General features: G+C 40.8%; 1 long non-coding RNA gene across 2 annotated transcripts in view; it reads left to right on the plus strand.

The window, feature by feature from the left end:
• The window catches only part of LOC132522216 (uncharacterized), a 76,337-nt gene that overhangs the window by 18,710 nt on the left and 39,568 nt on the right, over positions 1 to 18,059 (plus strand). For both annotated transcript variants that reach the window (XR_009541119.1, XR_009541118.1), the window contains exons 2-3: positions 5,314 to 5,427; positions 17,844 to 17,993. This is a non-coding gene — a long non-coding RNA (uncharacterized LOC132522216). The remainder of the gene's footprint in view (positions 1 to 5,313; positions 5,428 to 17,843; positions 17,994 to 18,059) is intronic.

Raw genomic sequence — 18,059 nt, forward strand, 5'->3', positions numbered from 1 at the left:
ACAACAGATATATTCCTGGGAGGGGTTGTTATGATCAATTTAACTTCAACTGTAGTGCTTCACAGTCAAAGAAAATCTTATAAAACAAAATACTGTAGATGTGTGTTTATTTTGTTCAATAACAAATGAACTGTAACATCAGGGGAGCAGCTGGTGGGCTGCTCCCCTGATAGATATTTTTTGAGCATATGCTATGTTCCAGGCACTGTGCTAAGCATAGGGAATATACTGGTAAATAAGTTGGATTCTGTTCCTACACACATATCCCTGCCTAAGCTTTGAGTTGATCAAAGAAAATATCATAATCACCAAATCAAATAGCTGCATGGGACCTAAGACATCAGTTAGTCCAAACTTTTATTTTACACAGGAAACTGAGGCCTAAAATATTGTATAAGTGAAACTGGCTGTGCTCTTGGCCTCTCTATTTTTGCTCTCAAAAAGAAGCATTTCTTGTCCTATAGGTCCTTCTCAAATCTCCAAATTGTATGCCATGTAACAAATGTAGACATTAATCTATTTCTATTATAGACTTTCAATATTCCTATGCTTTTCTGGAAATGAAACAGCAAATCAAATTAAAAAAAAAACCCTAAAGTCCAATTTTCAATATCTAATCCAGTTTTTTCAGGAGGTGTTAGCCATGTGATTTCTATTGCCATCAAAAACAGTCATGTCGTGTGATACTGACCATCTGTTTAGGAAATGGCAGATACGCTTGGAAAATCCAGAGTAATAAGAACTCAAAACCGTCATTGGTTAGAGAGGTTATCAGTCCAAGAAGATGCCACTTCAGTCAGATGTGGATGAAGCATTATTAGATGGACCATCTGGATTTCACGCCTACCTGTGCTCTAGACTTGTGTGATAACTGTGTGTCCCTTGGTTGTCTGACCTGCAGTTGTACTGCACTGTTAGCACAATGCTTGCCAGCCACAAGGATGTTGTGACAATTGTTCAAGTAAATGCTATAAAGCAGTCTGAGCAATTCAAAAGAAGGGTGCTGGGCTTCCCTGGTGGCGCAGTGGTTGAGAGTCCACCTGCTGATGCAGGGGACACGGGTTCGTGCCCCGGTCCGGGAAGATCCCACATGCCGTGGAGCGGCTGGGCCCGTGGGCCATAGCCGCTGAGCCTGCGCGTCCAGAGCCTGTGCTCCGCAATGGGACAGGCCACAACAATGAGAGGCCCGCGTACCGCAAAAAAAAAAAAAAAAAAAAAAAAAAAAGAAGGGTGCTGCAAAACCACCCAAAATCATTATACAGGTACAGCTCTTTTTTTATATTTATGTAGTCTTAATACAGTAATATAAAAGATTCCTCAAGATATGTTTGAATGTCTGTGTGTGTTTCATTCCATTTATTATTCATTCTAACTTTTAAATTGATTATTATTATTAACCTGGCACTAAAGGGAACCTATTCTCTAGAGCCCCACCCCCCACCCCCACCTGTTAATCTATAACATAATGAATTAGGTCGTGATTTCCTAGCTGAATCTGGATCATTTGGCCATGGACTCCGATATGTTGGAAACACATGTTTGAGAATCTATTTGGTTGGATGACTTGGACTGAAGCCTCAATGTAAAAAAAAGCACAACTAAATACAAGCTAATAAATCCAAATACCTGACAGCATTGACGCTGTCAGGGATGATGGTGACCTAACCATCACGGATGAGTTTCTATACAGCCCTCTTTGTTTTTCTTCCCCCCCTTCCCTCCTTCCATCCTTCCCTTCTCTTTCTTTCTTTTTCTTTCTTTCTTACAATAGGTTTATTGAGATGTAACGCACCTACCAAAAAATTTACCCTTTCAAAGTGTGCAATTCAGTGTTTTTAGTATATTCACAGAGTTGTACAATTATCAGCCAAAATTCCACAACATTTTCATCAGCCCCCAAAGAAACCCCATACCCATTAACAGTCACTCCCCAGTGCCCCTCCCCCAACAACTACTAATCAACTTTCTGTCTCTATGGATTTGCCTACTTTGGACATTTTATGTAAATGGAATCATACAATAAATGGCCTTCAGCATCTGACTTCTTTCACCCAGAATAATGCTTTCAAGGTTCATTCATATTCATTCCTTTTTATGGCCAAATAATATTCCATTTATGGATATGCCACATATTGTTATCCATTCATCAGGACATTTAGGTTATTTACACTTTTTAGCTATTATGAATAATGCTATTATGAATATTAGTGTACAAGTTTTTGTGTGAACATATATCGATATTTTTAACTAGAATTGCTAGATTATATGGTAACTCTATGTTTAACTTTTTAAGGAACTAAAACTACCTTTCAAAGTGACTGCATCATTTTACATTCCCACCAACAAATAATAAGGGTTGAAATTTGTCCACATCCTTGTTGGCACTTGTTATTGTCCAAATTTTTGCTTATAGCCATCTTGGAGGGTGTAAAGTGGTTTCTCATTATGATTTTGATTTGCATTTCCTTAATGACTAATAACATTGAGCATCTTTTCATGCATTTGTTGGTCATTTATATATCTTCTTTGAAGAAATATCTAAGTCCTTTGCCTATTTTTAATTGGGTTATTTCTTTTTTATTGTTAAATTTTAAGAATTCTTTGTATATTCTGGTACAAGTCCCTTAACAGATAAGTGACTTACAAATATTTTGTCCCATTCTGTGTGTTGTCTTTTCATTTTCTTAAAATGAAGCACAAAATTTTTAATTTTGATGATGTCCAATTTACCTTCTTTTGTTGTTGCTTGTGCTTTTGGTGTCATATTTAAGAAACCATTCCTAATCCAAGGTCACAAAGATTTCTTCCTATATTTTCTTCTAAGAGTTTCGTAATTTTAACATTTACATTTAGGTCTGACTCATTTTGAGGTAATTATTTTATATGATGCAAGGTCAGAATCCAACTTCATTCTTTTGTGTGTAGATATCTAGTTGTTCCCGTGAATTGTCTTGGTTAGCCTCCTTGTAGAAGATCAGTTGACCATAAATATGAGGGTTTGTTTTTGGATTCTCAGTTCTGTTCGGTTGATCTGAATGTCTATCCTTATGCCACTACCACCCTGTCTTGATTGCCATAACTTTGTAGTAAGGTCTGAAATGGGGAAGTGTGAGAAAATTTCTGCAAAAAAGCCAGCTGAAATTTTGATACGTATTATATCGAATCTGTAGACCAATTTAAGGAGTACCACTACTTTAACAATATTAAGTCTTCCAATCCATGAACCTGGGGTGTCTTTTCCATTTATTTAGATCTTCTTTAATTTCTTCCAGTGATGTTTTAAGAGTTTTCAGTGTGCAAATCTTTTATTTACTTTACTCAATTTATTCCTATTTTTTTCTTTTTGATGTTACTGTAAGTGAAATTGTTTTCTTAGTTTCGCTTTCACCTTGTTCATTGCTAGCGTATAGAAATATACTGACATTTGTATATTGATCTTGTATCCTGCAACCTTAGACGTTGTTTGTTAGTTCTAGCATTTTTTTAGTAAATTCCTTAGGATTTTCTATATACAAAAGCATGTCATTTACAACTAGAGATAATTTAACTTTTTTCTTTCCAATTTAGATGCCTTCTATTTCTTTTTCTTGCCTAGTTTCCCTGTCTAGAGCCTCTAGTACAGTATTGAACAGAAGAGGCAAGAATGGATATCCTTGTCTGTTTCCTAATCTTAGGGGGAAAGCATCTGGTCTTTCACTATCATGTACGATCTAAGTTGTGGACTTTCTGTAGGTGACCTTTATCAGGTTCAGGAAGTTCCCTGTGTAGCTCTCTTTAAATGCCATTGATGGGCAGGGCTGAATTGTTCAAACTAATGATATCTAAAAGTTCATTTGGTACTTTATATCCTTTTCAATGTTGTAATAAGATATGGAAACAATATGCCCACTAGAGCCAGATTTTATTTTTTTTTTCTGGAAAAGGCTGCATGTTGCAGAAGGAACTTTTCTGTATTTCTCTTTTTCTATCCCCCAAGCATTATTCCTTATCTCCCACCACATGAGAGCAAACAACTGATTGTGGCAGGTAAATATAATAGCTTCTCTCCATACTCTCCTTATGCTTGTAGGATGCAGTATATTTGTACACAAATTTCAATAGCACATATTCTATGGGTGATATATAAAATAAGCTGCAGGAAGTCAGTAAAGGTGTCAACTCCAGAAAACCATCTCAACAGACTGCTAAGAAGACAAGACATTATCAAATCCAACTTAAATTTTAGTTCTCAGAGGACCTGGCAAATTAGGACTTGCTCCGCATCCTGGAAAAAGAATTGCTGATTTGATGGTGATTGTGACAATGATAAAGATGATGATGATGCAGCCTCATCAGTTTAATGTATAAGAACTACCAGGTGCTAAGTGGTACCTTTAAGAGGCGGAAGTCAAAGAGCCAATGCAGGACTGGCCACCCAGGTAAAAACAATCCCAGCCAGGGAAGACACAGTATGGCAGAATTAATTGAATGGCTTTGGTTCTATTCTCTAACTGCTATTCTCAATTTTCCAACTTTCTATTGCAATTAGACTGCCATTTTCCCTAGTGGCCAGTATTCATCTCTCACTCTCAACTTTTAGCACTTTGCCTTTTGCTCTGTGTAGTGTCTAGGGACAATAAGTACTGCCTTTGGCTGCCCCATGAACCTCTCCCTTAAATGGCAGAATAGAAACACTGCATGTCTCTTCTGTCTGGAACTGACCCTGCACGCACCCCAGGTTTGACTTTGCTTAGCCTTGCATTATTTATGTACGACAATTATAATCTGAAAAGCAAACCATAACATTAAAAAAAAAACTTTGAAGTCCACATTATGTGCTTTCAGAGCCAAGTAACAAATGTGTAGTACTCTAAGTCTTAATAGCAAGACCAGTTCTGCTCTTTGAATTGAGAGCCAGCTTCGCTACCTCTGATAGAAGAGAGATTATTCTTTGCTTATTTCCATTCTTTTTTTTTGGCATTCTCACGCATTTTATTTTATTTATTTGTTATTTTATTGGATTATAGTTGATTTACGATGTTGTGTTATGCATATTTCCATTCTGCCAACTCCCAATATTTTAGGCAAGAATTGTCAGGATAAAAAGAACTTTAAAAGAACAGAGAATCTTCCTTTGCTTTCAGCTGAAACTACAACCCAATCACAGAGTAAGTTAGAAGTTAGGTAATTGGGAATTATTTCTTCTGTATAAGGCTGACATCATTTACCCCTATCTAATAACTTCGGTTTGGTGGAGGGGAAGGACGAAGGAATGATGGAAGAAAAGGGGGTTGGGATACATGAAAACTCACAACAGTACTATACCTTTTTCAGGTCTCAGTGAAGGAGTTTGGGTGTTTCTCATGAAGTACCACCGATCCCTATGAGAAATATGTTTGTAGTGCTCCACGCCTGCTTGGAGAGTCCAAGAACTGCTGAAAACTGATGGTAAGAACTAAGGAACAACCTAGAACAGCTGGCCAAGGGTGAAGAACCGATAGACAAGAGGAGATGAGATTTGATTTGTACTTTGGATCACACTAAGTAAACAGTGAGGCAAAACAGTGGAAAGGCAGGATTATTTTTGCTAAAGCCTTGATGAGTTATCACACTAAGTTGTGAGCAAAGTGGAGAACAAGCTCAGGTCTTAGGCTCTGACTTAGCTCTACGATGAGACATCATGTCCTTCGGAGCTTCTCGTGTGGCCTCACTAAGAATCCCAGGAGAGGGATTTTCCATTCAGCTACTTGATAATAAAATTTAAGTCCTGATTTTCAGGCAGTTAAAAGAAAGGACAAAGCTAATGTCCTCGTAAAAGCCTGAAAAACGGAAACAATTAAGGAAATGATCATGAAACTCTAAGAACCATTTCCAAGATTGAATCATAAAAAATGTAGACTAAAAACTTATTAGCGGTAATCATGGTGATGAGGATAAAGAAGACTGTACTGCAAGCAGAGAAATCATTCAGTTCCCACATGGCTGTCCTAAGAGAAAAGAGACTCTGGCCTAAAGGAAATATCAAAACTTATTTTTTAAAATATATGATCCTGTTGTTTTTTTCAGAGAATTTGCATTTGGAGGTTTATTCTGAGTAAATTTCCCCAGAGAAACGTTATGCTCTCTTACTCTGATACAGAGAGTACAGATAGTGTCAGAACAAGAAATGGAAATGACACTCAGAAATTAAATAGGGGCCAAATGGAAATACTGTGCAGGTGAAATGTTTTTCAATCATTAGTGTATTTTCCCAATCTCTCTGATAGGGGTAATTTAGTTTTGGGTGAGAGTGGGGATAGGATGGGTGGGGTGGAGCTGGGGGGAAATTGTGGTACCCTTAGAACCACAGGGCTAGAAAGGGAAAGGAAGAGTATAAAATCCACCTTTGGTTCCTCCATCTGGATTACCCTAAACAATTTCCAAGTAAATAATACCTTCTCAGGAATACTTCTCAGGAAAAAAAAAAGAAAAGATTACTGAGCCTCCAAGTGGAGTCTAACTTCAGATGACATAAAGGCCTTGGGAAGACCCTAGGGTAGTGGACATTAATTAAAACTGAAGAGGAGTGGGTTACCTTAGGGCTAGGAATTGAAATGTTCATAAATCAAATTATTCAAATAGTCTAGAAACTATTTTTAGGAAAAACGTCACAAAATGTATTTACAGTGCACAGGTAAGATGATTAAGGAGAAATTTGTCTGAGAAACAAGTCTCAGAGTTTAGAATTAGGAACTCGGCACATGGGTTCTGCATCTGTGAGAGCCAAGGGGGCTGCAGGAGGGATCCAAAAGTACAGTTTCCTTCAACCCCAAAGAGGATGCACCGCAGTGAACATTTGCTCTGATGTTTTGAGGTTGTGAGAAGATCTCCAAGATACGTATCTACGTGTTATCTTACAGTTTATGAAGTCCCTTATTTGTATGTAAGAGTTTACTGTTCAGGTGCAACTTGCGATAGGATTTGATTTTAACACATTTAAGTTTTAACACATTTTACTATATACTGAATTATTGCTCTGCATAATAATTAGACATAAATACTAACTTTTATTTTTCTTCTTCTCATTTTGCCATTTCTTCAACACGCAAAACTAAGGTCAGTGTTTATGTCCCTAATGCCAAGTACAATTTAACTATCATACTCTTTGGTCCTAACTTTCTCATCACGTACCTACTTATTTGATTCAGTATCTGCCCCTCAGTACCTGAGTCCATGCTCCTGGCCTGGTATTCTCCGTGCCTAAGTATTTTATCCCAGCATCCCTCTGCCCCATCTACCCATATTCCAGGATTTGGGCAAGTGCTTTCTGCTCCCATTCCTGCTCATTGTGTCTTGGGCAATGAAAGGCTTGAGGTGGCAGGAACTCTGGGCCATGACTTAAACTGCAGTCTTCAACAGAAGGGCAACAGTAATGTTTCTATGTTGTGGGTGAGGAAGAGAAGGACCAGGGATGGCAAAGTAGAGAGTAAAGAAGGGAAGGGATGGGGTGGGCCTAGAGAGAATAGGCTGGGGATTCCTGGATCCCTTAGATTCCTCTCTAAATTATAGTGAAATGCCAGTGGCACCCCAGCACCACGAGGCCAAAGCAAGCAAGAGGAGACCTCTTTGCGATGTGTTAGTTGATGCGATGTGTCACTCAGGTCTCCTTCTAGGCATGAAGGCTTTATTTCTCCAAATGCCAGAAGTGCTGGTAGCCGACAGCCTTCAGCTGTCTGCCTTCTTTAGAACTGCTTGGGCTGAAGAGAGCTGCCTCGCGCTCAGTCACAGCCCCGTCTTGAAGCACCCTTGTGTCCAATGACTGGTCAAAATCAAAGGCCATTCCCTTCACCCCCAACAAAGAACACCTCTGAAAGTCCATCTCAGCCTCACTGTGGTGAGGAATGGGGAATTAGTGTTTAGTGGACATAGAGTTTCACTTGGAGATAATGAAAAACTCTGGAGATGGATGGTGATGAAGATGGTTGCACGATAATGTGAGTGTACTTAATGCCACTAAACTCTACACCTGAAAATGGTTAAGATGATCAATTTTATGTTATGTGTATTTTACCACAATAAGAAATTCATAAATTAATTAAGAAAATACAGGGGTAGGATCAGATGTGCTTTCAGTTTCCCTCCAGTTCTAAAGGTCCATAATTACATTAAGTTACCCTTTGCAGCCAAGTTTGGGTTGGTGTGATTTCAGGGGCCAGATTATACAGCAGTTCTCAATTTTGGCTGCACACTAGAATCACTTTGGGAGCTTTAAAAAAATGATGCTTCAGTACCCCCATACTGATTTATATGTAATTGTCTAGGGACCCGGGTTTTGGTATTTGTAAAAGCTCCCAGTGATTCCAGTATGCAAAACACAGTGGAGATTTACTGGGCTAGAAGAACGCCAACCCACACCTTCCCCACCCACTTGCTCTTACTGCTGAGGATTTGGCCACTTGCTTATGTTTCTAGACTCATCTTTCCAGCTCACCCCCTCCTACACATACCCAAGGTACAGCTGAACCAAATGACTTGTCATGTATCCTCTCCCATCAAACCCTGTCTGACTCTGTCCCTTTGCTCCTGTTTCCTCTAACAAGATTGCCCCCATCTGACTGATGTCAGCCCCAGTGGACCACTTCTTTGAGCCCTCAGCACCCCTCGCTAGGCTGTGCCAGGTACCCTCCTCTAAACTCTGGAAGCGCTTCATGTGTAGACCCTTATACTGCTGCCCTTATCACAGAGGTGGGAAATCCAGCTCCCCAGTGCTGGAATCCAGTCTTTCTTCCTGAGTTCCCAGGTCTGAAGAAAGACACTAAGGAAGTTACCAGTAGATATAGTTGAACAAGTAGGTTTCTTTAATTAGAGATAATTCATCCCACAATTGAATAGCATTTTTTGAAGTAAATGCATTAGGAAGGACTAGCATATCAGTGTAAATAAGACAGTTTTTCATTTAACATTAATTGAGCTATTATTATGTGTCTGGGATTGTCCTAATACTTAGAATTTCTTACTGCATCTCTGTGGCAACCATAGGAGGCAGGTACTATCATCTCCATGTTGTAAATGAGGAACCAATTTCAGGCAGGTTAAGAACTTGCCCAGGATCCCAGCTAGTGTGTAGCAGAGCTGGGAGTTGCCGTTGGTATACAAGTGATGATTCTAGATCCTTCCTGATTTGGGGAAAGGGACAGAGCAAAAAATGTATGAGGTCACTGGGAATCTAAAATGGGAAGAGAGGAACTTCCCTGGTGGCGCAGTGGTTGAGAATCTGCCTGCCAATGCAGGGGACACGGATTCGATCCCTGGTCCGGGAAGATCCCATATGCTGCAGAGCAACTAAGCCCATGTGCCACGACTACTGAACCTGCGCTCTAGAGCCCGTGAGCCATAACTACGGAGCCCACTCGCCACAAATACTGAAGCCAGCGCGCCTAGAGCCCGTGTTCCGCAACAAGAGAAGCCACCGCAACAAGAAGCCCGCGCACCGCAATGAAGAGTAGCCCCCGCTCGCTGCAACTAGGGAAAGACCGTGTGCAGCAACGAAGACCCAACGCAGCCAAAAAAAAAAGAAAAGTTTTTTTAAAAAATGGGAATAGAGGCTGTTACTGGTAGGAAAAGGGAACCAAAAAAAGGTGAGGTCGCAGACAGAAAAGACAAATGTTGAAATCTTGCTTATTTTACTCAGGCCTCAGCTTAATTGTGAGTAGGTATTTAAATCACATTCTCAGTCTGGAAGGTAGGTGCTGTGAGCCCCTCATTCCTCAGATACACTTCAGTTAAGCCCAGCCCAACGATATTTACTGAGGATCTATTACACGCCAGAAACGGTGCGAGATATCTGCATTCCAAGCACAGATGATACTAGATCTCTGCCCAGATAGAATTCTCCTTCTAGTGGGGGCAAGAGGTACACTGTCAGCAGACATCACAAGTACAAAGGTATGTGTTCTTATCATCAAGGTATGTATCGGCAGCTGTAGAAGTGCAAGAGGACCAAGTATCCCAGAGAAGTTAGGGAGGGCTTTACAGCATTTGAACTTGGGTTTGGTGGGTGTATAGGAATGACATTTGAGCTTGGGGTTGGTGTGTGAATAGGGGTGGCCACATGGAAAAAGAAGATGAAAGTTCAGCAGGTGTGAAAGCATGGATTCAAAGGACGTAGTAGTTTAGGAATGGGCCAAGGAGTCAGGGTTGTGATAGGGAATAGGGATGGGAGGGAGACAGGGCCATCTATGCCAGGCTAAGGAATTCTGACCAAATACATATTTTAGAAAAAAAATATTTTGATGGCAACATGGAGGTTTGAAAGAGAGAACAGTTAGAACTCTTACAAAATGAAAAATGAGAGTCCAGGAGTAGGTCTACACTGTATGTGTATGTATGTATGTGTTTGTGGGAGAAAGAATCTGTAGGACTTGGTGACCAGTTTTTTAAAAAGAGAGTGAGAAAAAGGGAAAAGTCAAGGGTCCTAGGTTTCTAGTTTAAGCATCTGAGTTGATTGAATTGAAGACTGGGAACATAGGAGCAGTTTTGAATTCGGTTTTGATCAGGTGGAATGTGAAGTACCCCAGAGACATTCAAGTGAGGGCAGAAATAACATAGGAGGCATGAGGCTGTGATCCAAGATGTCAGGTTAGGGAGGCAGCAGAATAAAAATACCGTCAGTTTTTTAAAAATGAATGCCAGACTGCCAGATGACATTAAAGCACATCTGGGAGCAGACATGGGCTTTGGAGCTGCAAGACTCAAGCTTCTAGACTTGGCCACTTAGTGCTGTGATCTTGGGATGTTTCCAGCTTCTGGGACTCTCAAATGTAAAATGGAAACAATATTAACCTATCTTGCAGGGTTGTATTCAGATTAGCAATAAAGTTTGCAAACTCCTAACAATGCAGGTCCAACTGAGTTGGCCCATGGTAGTTTTTGTTAAAGTTCATGGATGGAAGGAGTAGGGTTAAATTTGGGAGAGGGGACTGTCCTGTGTTCAAAAGAAAGAAAAAGAGTCCAGGGAAGGGACTATTTGCCTAAAGTGGCTAGGGTACAAGGTGGGGACTATTTGTACCCAGGGAAGGGACTATCTGCCTGAAGTGGCTAGGGTACAAGATGGACTTACCCTCTGTAGAGAAACGGATCATCATCATCCATGGCCCTGTTCAGGTCCCGGAAGTAGGTGTTTGAGGTAGAAAAAGACCATAACCACCTTTTCTATTTGATTCCCTCTAGTCACCCTCAAAGAATTAAAATCAGTGTACTGGGGACTTCCCTGGTGGTGCCGTGGTTAAGAATCTGCCTGCCAATGCAGGGGACACGGGTTCGAGCCCTGGTCTGGGAAGATCCCACATGCCACAGAGCAACTAAGCCCGTGTGCCACAACTACTGAGCCTGTGCTCTAGAGCCCGCGAGCCACAGCTACTGAGCCCATGTGCCACGACTACTGAAGCCCATGCGCCTAGAGCCCATGCTCCGCAGCAAGGGAAGCCACCGCAATGAGAGGCCCGTGCTCCGCAACGAAGTGTAGCCCCCGCTCGCCACAACTAGAGAAAGCCTGCGTGCGGCAACGAAGACCCAACACAGCCCAAAATTAAATAAATAAATTTATTGAAAAAAAGAAAATCAGTGTACTGCTAGGATTGGTCTTCAGAGTAACCCTGTCTGTGCCCACCCTTTCCCCAAGAAGGAAAGCAGAAAGAAAGGGAGAGAAGAAAGGAGGCACCTGTAGATGGACGGGAGAACTGTTGCCATCTGCTTATTCATACCTGGCTTTCCTTTCAGAGTGTAACACATTCTTTCATTTTATAATAGAGAAAAAATTCAAATGAAATTCATTAATTCCGAATTATAATCAGTTGATTAATTTACAAGTAAAAATGATTAAAGTGAGGTCCTTTCCTATTTCGATAGGAGGAGGGAATGAAGAGGGTAGGGAAGATTTGAACATGGAAAAGAGAAGGATGGTTGGGAGAGTTGTTTAAAAAGAGAAGTTTTTTTTTAAAGGTGAAGAGTGAGGGTATAGAAAACATACTTCAGATTTTGCCTACAGTTGGTTTCCAATATTTGACAGACATTAGCTGCATGTAAGATTTTTGTCGTACGCAGCTGCCAACAGTTGCAGCTGTGCATGTAGAAATTTGTAGAGCTGTCGTTGTTATAATGTTGTTGACTTTTGTTCTAAAGGAGCTTTGTTCACTGAGAATCCACAGAACTCTCTACCTTCCTAAGAGCCCAGGCTCCCCGAATACCAATGTTTAGTGCAACTCAACACACACTGATGCAGTAAACTCCATATGTCAGAGACCACACCGGGAGTGAGATAAATAAAGGTAGTTTTTGTCCTCAAGGAGCGTCCAGTGTGGAGAGGAGTAGGGGTAGCAGCCATTGGTGGTGGAAGCAGATGAGGGTGGGGGGAGGCAGATGAATAATGGCCACATAAACAGATACGTTTATTAATTCCCCGATGTGACTGGGACCTTGACCCATTTGCAAACATTATGTAATCACTGAAACAAGTCCAGCTAAATTATTCAAAAATCTCTAAATGCCAATTCCATTTAATTTTAAATAACAAGCATCCCTGAGAGGGATGATTTTCGGAACGGTGACTAAGGGAAAATATTTTTCCAGCAGGGTTTCTGCACAGGAAAAAATTCATTGCTTCCATCCCCACATCCCACACCCTGCATTCCACACCCCTTGGTGTAAAAATATTTGTATTTAAATAATTTTAAATGTCATACATTTATAATTAAAAGCAATTCCGTGCTCAGAGGAACAGAAATTACTGACTTTAAATCAATGAGAAAAACTAAATTTTCCTCAAAGGAAAATTTCATGAGATTCAAAGGTAGTGTAGATCAAGCTAATGTGATATAAGCCTATTCGTTGCATGTGGTCTGTGGTGTGACCACTGATATAACGGCCCACCTCCAGTGGCAGGAACGTAGAGGACATTCCAGCAAGAACACTTCGTGTCTCCCAAAGGGTCTCTTCTCTCTCCCTTCTCCTTCCCATCTTTAAGTACCCAAGGACTGGATTTGCCCAGAATGTTTCCTTTTCCTTCAAAACCACACTCCCCTACCCCATACCCTTTGGTTGGTGAGATCCTTCTAGTTAAACAGCTCCTGATGCCTTCTCAGCATCCCTTCTGAAACACAACAGCCTCTCTCCCCATTCTTGACCCTAGTCAGGGCATTGCATTCCCTCAGCCACAGTGATTGATTCAGCAGGGCATGAACTGGAAGATGAGCCAGCCAAAGCCTTCACTAAGGAAGATGGGGAGGGGTGGGTTCCTGATAACTTTGGGGCACTCCATGGATTCTACTCCGCCTGTGGTGGTTAACTTTATGTGTCAACTTGCCTAAGCTGCGGTGCCCAGTTGTTTAGTCAGACACCCGTCTAGGCATTTATGTGAATGTATTTTTTAGATGTGATCAACATTTAAATCACCAGACTTTGGGTAAAGCAGATTACCCTCCATAATGTAGGTAGGCCTCATCCAATCAGCTGAAAGCCTTAAGAACAAAGATAGATTTCCCAAGAAGGAATTCTCCTCAAGACTACAACATAGAAACACTGCTTGAGTTTCCAGACTGCTGCCCTGCCCTAAAAATTACCCTCACAATCACGTGAGCAAAGTCCTTAAAGAAATCTCTTCTCTCTGTCTGTCTCTCCTTCCCTTCCTCCACCCTTCCCCTACCTTTTCTCTCTCATTTTCTCTGTCTTCTGTTGATTCTGTTTCTCTGGAGAACCCTGACTAATACACTGACTAAGTCATATTTTCACCCTCAAAAAACACAGGGTTTTATTTGTGTGTTTGTTTAAGCCAGCTTGAGTTGTGTTCCCATCACCTGTACTAAGAGTCTTGAACATTCCTGGGTGTAAATGGACAGAATGCCCTATAGGTTCATAGATGAAAGATTCTTCCAGAAATCTGCCTTATTAGTTACTATACAATAAGCTGCCTAAGGACTGGGATTGTGTCTGATGCTTTATTCAACTGCCATTGCTTAGAATTCTTATTACATAGTCATATTAATAAATGTTGGTTGAGCCAAATTATAGAAGGAGGTGACCAGGAGTGCTCAGCTCCTGGAATTGCCCTGGTAGGTGGAGATACAGATCTGCTGACATTTAAGAAGCCCAAGAGTGACCACAGGTTTTTATAATTTGGTTATGATAACCATAACAAGTAGCCTCAGCAATTATTATTTTCATGGAGTTTCTTAGAAATTGTTGCAGTGTGTTTTCATTTGTGTCCTTACACGTATATGTCTATTATCAATACACATGGGTTCCATTCTAGGTGTTTGGATTGGATGGTGCACATTTCTTAGCCACATCAAAGCTGCACCCCTCCAGGGAGATTCTAGTCAAGAGCAGGACAGCTCCATCATTGCTACATTGTTGTATTAGTTTGCTTGGCCTGTCTTTTAACAAATTACCACAGACTGAGTGGTTTAAACAACAAAAATCTATTGTCTCATGGTTCTTGAAACTGGCAGTCTGAGATCAAGGTGTGAGCAGGACCTTAATTCCTCTGAAGGCACAGGGAAGGATTGTTCCAAGCCTCTCTTCTGGCTTCTGATAGTTCCTTGGCTTATAACAGCGAAACTCCAAACTTCATGTGATATTCTTCGTGGCTGTGTGTGTTCATACACAAATTTCCCCTTTTAATAAGAACGCCAGTTATATTGGATTACAGGTCCACCCTAATCCAGTATGAGCTCATCTTAACTAATTACATCTGCAGTGACCCTATTTCTAAATAAGGTCGTATTCTGAGATATTGGGGGTTAGGACTTCAACATATTTCAACCCATAACAATTGCCTGTACTTCTTCAACTCATTTCTGAGCAGCCTTCATATGAAGGCACTAGAGCTGTGAGTGACAGAAGGACAGGAGAGCTGGCTGCCAGAGCTAGGAAGCACATTGTTAAGATTCTGGCCACTTGGTGGCTCCGTGATTGCAGCTACACATCCCTACACCAAACAAATCATTTCTAACTAGAAGCAGCAGCCTTGTTCCAAAACTAATACTGATCATCTTCCTCTTGTACCCTCCTCTAGCGGGTCTCCTTTCCTTCTCCAGTATCTTCTAGTTGGTTTTCAACCCACTTCTTCTCCCTTCTTGAAAAGAATAACCAAGAAACAAGAATTAGAAACAACATAAAAAGAAAAGAATGAGAGGAAGAGCAAGAGAGGTTTTAAAAATAACACTGTTAAAAGATGGCAAACGTACTATTTTCTGTGACGTATAGAGCTGAGGTTGGAAAGCTTCGGAAAGTCATTTTCTGAGGTTCTAGGTGCTTTGTACCGCTCAGACTAGCTAGAGATGTAGGAGGTGACAGATGCAGAAGCAGCACGGATTGCACTCGTGGAAGAGCGTGAGGCCATTGTGCTGCTGCAAACTCTCCATTTCAATGCAGGAAGGGGTCAAAGACAGTTCTTTCAGGTGACTGGGGAGAGGGAATGTGACTAGGATGGGGGGCAGGGAGCTTGGAGGAGGTTGGTGAGTTTGTGGATAAAACTTGCCTAAGGGACACTGCAAATAGGCCCAGGTGCTGTCTTTGTCATGCTTGCTATAGGTCACGGCCACCTACTCTTGGAAAGCTTTCAGTGTAGTCCCTGATGCATAAAGAGCTGTGAACACCTGGCCTATATCAGTTGGATAATTTTACATAACTCCTCAGCCAAGTAAATCGACACCAGATTAGGGGCCGGCACCTAACACAGAAGATCGCATCTAAAAGCAAGTAAGAATTGAAGTTAAAATTAAAACTCTTAAATGTATTGGCAATATTTATGCTATTCCTATTTACTTACATTTAACACATTACTAGTAAATCAGTAGCAAATATGGAAAAATATGATGAATAATTTATAGGCCAGAAAGTATATATTTTTTCCAGAAATTGTCTGAAACAGATGTTTCAAGAGTTTTACCTGTGATGTTCTTCTGGGCCTGCCATCCATCTAGCCAAAAATAAAAATTTAGCCCAAGAGCATTTTTTTGTTTGTTTACTTGTCTACAAGTAGTAAAACAATAGGAAACAGAATTTTCACCACATAGTGTAATCTTATAAAGCTAGATGTTTGGCTTTATAAAAACCCAGCCTATCTTGTGTAGAGTCCCTCTCTCCTATTCATTGATTTCTGTCCTACATTTACAGCTGGAAAAGCCAGTAGTTTTTGTGGTAATCTTCATTAATATCAAAATAATGGAGAAAAGATTAATTACAGCACAGTTTTAAAAGAAATATATCTGATTTTTCTGTGAAAATAAAATCTGCTTAAAATTGGTACAAATCCTGGTCCACAGTCAGTGTTCAATAAGTGATAGTTGAAATAAATTATAGAAGGAAGGGGCCTGGAATGCTACTACCAATAAACACACACATACATACACACACACACACACACACACACAAAACCTTACCATTTGTGGTTGTTTTCTATTCTTTAGGAGCAAAATACAAGGTAAGATGTAAACACTGAAGAAGGGTGTATCCTGAAGCTTCAGATTAAGGTATATCAATTTTTAGTCTCTCTGAAGATAATGAGGTTTGGTCATAAGGTTATTCAGTAAGGTCAGTGTTGTCTGCAAATTACAATTTTGCTGGTAACAAAATATTTTAAGTCTGTGTGGCAACATGGTAAAATGGATCTAGATAACTATGTCTCAGTTATGTTAAGAATAAAGATAGTTGCTCTCCTAGCTAGTAGACACAGTGGGTTCTTAGAGAATCACAGTAAAAAATAAGTTATTCTGCTAAAATGTGTTTTCGGCAGTGTTTCAAAGTAATTTGCAAAGTTTGGGGGAAGAAAGGAAAGCACCACTTGATGCTCTTCCATGGGGAAGGCCACAGCGCCACAAGTGATGAAACAGTGACTGAATCGATAGCATTCTTCAAGGCAAATGCTTGAATCCAGTAAGACATTCTGTTGAAAAGCAGTTATAAGTTACAGTTTAAAATAGTATTTGTAATATTGGCTTGCTTGGAATAAAATCAGGTTCCTCAAAACACTTGTAGGCATCTTTGAATAACTTTTCCATAAACAGAATAACTTTAAGACTAAATATCTGAATCTTTCCTCACTCTCTTGGAATCTTCTCTTCCCCTTCACTAAAAGTCCTCATCTCAGCCTAAAGCAGTGATTTTCAACTAAGGGAGATTCTGTCCCCCAGGAGACTCTTGGCAATGTTTGGAGACGTTATTGGTTGTCACATCTGGTGGGGGGGGGGCGGCGGGAGGAGGGGGGGCCCCTGGCATCTGGCGGATGAGGCCAGGGCTGCTGCCGAACATCCTACAGTGCACAGGACAGCCCCACAGCAAAGAATTATCTGGCCCAAAATATCGATAGTTCTGAGACTGAGAAACACTAGCCTGGAGGTATAAATGAGGCAGGTGCGTGTGTGTGTGTGTGTGTGTGTGTGCGTGTGCGTGTGTGTGTGTATGTGCAGCGTTGTCACACAAACAAGTAGACTATACACATGCTTGAGCTCTAAAAGCCCACTGAAACCCACATAAACTCGTAGCCTTACAGATCAGCAGTTCCAGTAAAGAAATTCTACTTTCAAGCTAGATGTGAGGCAAGCTCAGAAAGGGTTTTTTTATTCGTTGCTCCACCCCAACTCCTCAAATAGAAGTTCTAAAGGAGGCATTGTTGTAAACAATCAGAGGGACCGTTGACTTTATTCTAAGGTTTTAGAATTGTGGCTGGGCCTTAGCCTGAGAGTCTCCACTACTGGATGGGGCGCCTCCATGAGTCTGTTCCTTCTATCCTGAAAGTTTTAACTGTGTATTTTAACAGTGACTGCCATGTGAGCATTCTTTATGTCATCCCTTTTGGTTACATGTTGTTTTCTCTTCTCACCCTCCAGGCCCTTGTCCAAGACAACAGGAAATTTTCAGGTCACGTGTTTCCTTTCCAGAGAGTTGTTTTGTGGATACAATGGAGTCTTTAGCATTCACAAGATTTAGAGGACTTCAGCATAATTTTATTTTCACATACCAACAATCACTTACGGCAAGTACCTTTTCTCTCCTGACCACCATAGAGCACACTTTTGTTTCCCCATCCAGTCCCCTGTCTCACT

Source organism: Lagenorhynchus albirostris, chromosome 6, assembly GCF_949774975.1.
Source record: "Lagenorhynchus albirostris chromosome 6, mLagAlb1.1, whole genome shotgun sequence".
In the NCBI taxonomy this organism is placed as follows: Eukaryota; Metazoa; Chordata; class Mammalia; order Artiodactyla; family Delphinidae; genus Lagenorhynchus; species Lagenorhynchus albirostris.